This window comes from Lygodium microphyllum, chromosome 13 (genome assembly GCF_053477565.2).
Source record: "Lygodium microphyllum isolate KBCC chromosome 13, Lygodium_microphyllum_v1.1.10, whole genome shotgun sequence".
Lineage (NCBI taxonomy): Eukaryota > Viridiplantae > Streptophyta > Polypodiopsida > Schizaeales > Lygodiaceae > Lygodium > Lygodium microphyllum.
In genome coordinates this window covers 9,491,590-9,496,764 of record NC_141147.1, presented here as the reverse complement: position 1 = coordinate 9,496,764, position 5,175 = coordinate 9,491,590, and the positions used below count along the sequence as shown (strand labels likewise).

General features: G+C 34.3%; 1 pseudogene; it reads left to right on the top strand.

The window, feature by feature from the left end:
* The first annotated feature begins 1,660 nt into the window (after nt 1-1,660).
* On the top strand, nt 1,661-3,056 carry LOC148026326 (uncharacterized; annotated as a pseudogene).
* The last annotated feature ends 2,119 nt before the right edge of the window (nt 3,057-5,175 follow it).

Sequence of the window (5,175 nt, the reverse complement as noted above, 5' to 3'; positions counted from 1 at the left end):
TACCTCTTTTTGGAATAGCGGGGCCAATTGGGGGAAAAAATTAGGCTACGGATAACCAAGTGGAAGGAGGGGGAGAAGAACACTATGTGTGATCACCCTCTAAGGAGGGGGAGAGAAGGAGACTCCTTGGAATTATTTCTTCTCCCCCCTCTCTCTCTCTCTCTCTCTATCTCTCTCTCTTCCTATGTAGCATCCATGCATTTCGTCCTTCCTTTTCTCTTACCATTGGTGGGGGGGGGAGGGGGGGGGGGTGTGGTGGTGGTGGTATTCACCCCTCCTACCAATTGTCTGTTGGCCTGGCGGAGTAGTCGAGAGGGGGGGTAGCAAGCATGTGGCCTCCCTCCTCCATCATCTTTATCATCACCTACTTCTCCCACGTCGTCATCATCACCGCATTCTTCCTCTTTGACGTCTCCTTCTTCTCCATGTCATCGCCATCTCTCCTTCCTTTCTATCATCATCACGATGTCTCCCCCCTCCCTTCGCCAGCTGTCGATGTGACAAGGGGGGTGTAAGAAAAAAAATTTGATTAATTTTAATTGTCAAAGGGGGGGAGTTCCCATGCGGAGTGCAATGGGGTATTACAGTAAAGGGCACAAAAGACATTATATCAACATTCCAAGCTGTTCAAAATAGCAAGCTACTTTTCCTATCAAGAAAAGGTAATCGCCCTAACAAAAGAATGAAGCTCCAAGATAAACAAATAGACTTGAGATCTTCACCTGCTCCTCAAGAAGAAAATAATTCACCGAATCCCACAAGCTCAAAGTCAAAATCACCTACTCTTGTTGTTAGTATGGCTGCTAACACTACTAAGAATGATGGCACTTTACCTTCCATGCTGGAAGTTACATGTGCAAAGCCAATAATTTCTCTTGAGATCAAGGGAGTAGAAAGAACATTAGATTTTCTTGAGATAGTTAAAAAGAAGGGAAGGAAGGAAGAATCAGGATTTCACATGTTTGAAAAATTCTTTTCACTTGGTCCAACAACATAATTTCCTATTCTCATTGATAGGCGCTATGAGGCACCTCCTTTGTGTGCTTATAGGTCATTGTGTTGGGATTATGTAGAGAAGCTAGCCACGTCTTTCATAAAGAATCCCATGATTCCAATAATCAGCATATCTTATGCCTTTTGTACAAGACAACAATGAGAAGAGACCCATGCATAGTGATAAGGTGGATGCTAATATGTTAGACACTTATAGTTATTGGATTATATCAAGGCTTCACTCAATTCATGTAGCAAATATATATATTCAAAGTAATACTACACGTCGTCTAACAACCAAGCATTTATACACTATGAGAAATGCTAGAATATTAGTTGATTGTCCTACAGAAATGTGCATTGAGCTTTCATGAATGAAAAATATGGAATCACATAATGTTATGAAGCTCCTTATGTTGAGAAACTTCAATAATTAAGAGATCAGTGGTGGCTAGCATTTGGTTCTCCACCAAAACCTCGACAAGGGCTTTCTAAGACAAGCTCTCAAAGAGTACCATGGCAAGTAATCATATATAGGCTTACCTTCTCTTTTTTTGAAGATCAGTGTGATGCGCTTTCTTTTGTTCTATGCTCACTATTTTGATTTTTTTTTTTGCAGAGATTTGCGGCATACATTGGAGAAAATTGTGCATCTAGAGATTGCCATATGATTGTTAGCACCCAAGAAATATTTGATAGTTGGATCAAAATCATGAAGAGATACTCTAGAGGTGCGCTTATATCCCAAGAGGAGAGTTCGAGCAAGAAGGGAAGGCAACCTTGTCCTATTGCATTTCATTGCCTTATGGGTCTAAAGGATGGAGACATCCTTACACTACAAGAGGAGATCAATGAAGGTCATGTCCTTTTTCTATGAAAAAAAATGAGATAAAGAAGATATGATTGACATGGAAACAAGGGCTAAGCAAATCAAGCAAGATAGGATCCTAAAGGAGAAATTAGTCACTCTTTTCAATGCCTCAGTTCTAGAAAGTAGCACTATGATGAAGACTTGGGAAGATCTTGTTGATGACTATGATATCAATGATGAAGTCTACACAAAGATTTTAGGCATTTTCAATGATTGGGTATCAAAGAAGCTCACACGTGGGGCTGATGCAGGGTCCCTACCAAATGGATTAAAAGATATTGTGAACTTCTTAATTGGAAAAAAGTAAAATCCTCTTCAATCCTGCACTACTTTGCCTTGGCATGTATATGTTGTCAGATGCAATTTAGAAACCTTTGATATTATACATCATGTTTATAGAAATCCAATTATCATTGGGGTTGTTATTCTAGATGCAACACATGGGGTTGAGGGAATGAAATGGGACTCTATAAAGTTTGGAAAGGTTGTATCGACTCTACTACAAATGACATGTGAACCTAAACAATTCATATTATTATCATTTATTGATCAAAAGAAAATGGAAGCTTTGAAAAATACTCTTGAAAGCAATTCTTGCAAATATCACATGCTAGTTGGTAGTGTTGACTTCCTACCAATGGATAGAACCTTTGCTTTTGGATCTATAGATTCTTTTTTAGTTTTGACATTAGTGACCATGGAGAAAAGCTTCATCAATTTTGAGCGATATATAAACAATATCAACAAGCCTTCCATTTTGAACTTTGAAGGCTTGGACAAGGAGTGCAATGATGAAGATCTTGAAGAAGACTAGAGGATTGCAAAGGTCATTTTGAGAAAGAAAATGAAAGTTATGGGAACTACAATCAAAGCATTCAATGATGCTCATGAGGTTGTATTTGATGTATATACAACTGGACTTGCATCTAAGGTGGCATTGGTAAATCACATGAATACTATTGCAGTGGTTTGCAACACTCAAGAGCAAAGAGAGGCCGAAGCACAACTGTGAAGGGTCCATAAGAGTGCCAAACAAAATTAAAACTCCCAAGAGGTTCCTCCTACTAAAGTTCAAGTTCTTTAAGTACCACTTAAGGGTATAGAAGAATCAAGCCAAGATATAGCAAGTCTAATTATGAAAGAGAAATTAAAGGCTACTTCAGGTGAACTCTGTTCCTTCTCCTTTCATTAAGGAATACACATTGATGTAATTTTGATTTTTTTTCTTGAGAAGTTATTTCCATTAGCATTTGTGATATTTTCTTTCTTTGGTAATATTACTTAAAGAAACTATGTCTTTAGTTTTTTATTTTTTTACAAAAGGTACCAAGCATGTTTGGTTTAAAAAATCTATTTAAGTAAATATTTTGCTAAAATAGTATTAAAGAGCTCATTAAAATTTATCATCCTTTGTGAGGATAACTGATTAATTGTAATCTAGTGTGTAAGAGTACTTATCATAATGAAAAGTTTGAGCTAGCTATGCAAAATTTACTTAGGTATATTTTAGATCTTATTTCAATTAAACTCTTATATGTGTTGTGTAATGATTTTGTCATGTTAGTTTTAGTTAGATTTGTCCACATGGCCAAATCACTTATCTCTTATAACCTCTTTTACTACATCACTAGTGTATGTCTATGCAGTGGTTTACAACACTCAAGAGCAAAGAGAGGTTGAAGCACAACTGTGAAGGGTCCATAAGAGTGCCAAACAAAATTAAAACTCCCAAGAGGTTCCTCCTACTAAAGTTCAAGTTCTTTAAGTACCACTTAAGGGCATAGAAGAATCAAGCCAAGATATAGCAAGTCTAATTATGAAAGAGAAATTAAAGGCTACTTCAGGTGAACTCTGTTCCTTCTCCTTTCATTAAGGAATACACATTGATGTAATTTTGATTTTTTTTCTTGAGAAGTTACTTCCATTAGCATTTGTGATATTTTCTTTCTTTGGTGATATTACTCAAAGAAACTATGTCTTTAGTTTTTTATTTTTTTACAAAAGGTACCAAGCATGTTTGGTTTAAAAAATCTATTTAAGTAAATATTTTGCTAAAATAGTATTAAAGAGCTCATTAAAATTTATCATCCTTTGTGAGGATAACTGATTAATTGTAATCTAGTGTGTAAGAGTACTTATCATAATGAAAAGTTTGAGCTAACTATGCAAAATTTACTTAGGTATATTTTAGATCTTATTTCAATTAAACTCTTATATGTGTTGTGTAATGATTTTGTCATGTTAGTTTTAGTTAGATTTGTCCACATGGTCAAATCACTTATCTCTTATAACCTCTTTTACTACATTACTAGTGTATGTCTATGCATGTACCTTAGGATAAGAGAGCAACAATATATTGCACACCCCAAAAAAGATTCATTGCACCTCCCAAAGGAGTTTTACCTTAGTAGCAAATATTGGAATAAAGATTTCACCTCCAATGTATCTTTTGAGATGTGTATATGGAATATTAAGATAAAATCCTTGTTACAATTCATGAGTTTAAATATCTATGGGATATAACTAGTTCAAAAATAGAATGGTTAGTCCTTAAGAAGAAACTATGAAAACTTATCTAAAATCCTTGTTACAATTCATAAGTTTAAATATCTATGGGATATATCTAGTTCAAAAATAGAATGGTTAGTCCTTAAGAAGAAACTATGAAAACTTATCTAAATAGAGTATAACTTATCTCAATTAAATTGTCATGTGTCACTTATATGTGACATAGTTTTGGTCACATGGTCAAAAGTATCATGTTTAAATTTTCTTTTAATAATTATGACTAATAAACACCTTCTTTGTACATGCCATTTTGAAGGTCTTTTTAGAAATCGAGTATGTTTAATATTATAATGATAAGATACTTTTTGTAATTAATTACGAGAATATGTTGTTAGTATCTCAAGTATACTTATAATTAATGATAAAAAGGAGGTATGAAAAATGAATTTATTAGAATAGATTTTACCTCAAAGAAATCATCATATATATTTTTTTCACCTCATGATATTACTCTTGGTTAGATTTGTCCACATAGTTAAATGTCTATTTTCTTAAGATATCATTTATTAAGTAGTACCTATGCATGTATTTGTCAATGTGAAGTTAAATTGCTTTAGTGTTCTATGCCAATTTATAGCTTAAACATTAAGTAGAATGATGAGAAAGTAAATAAATCAAATGTGCTTCTTTTTCTTCTTTTCAACTTCAACTAAGACATCTATGGTTGGATTATTTAATAGATTCAACAACAATAGAGCACGATGATGTGATTGATGTGTTCTTGATAAGAAATACAATACAAT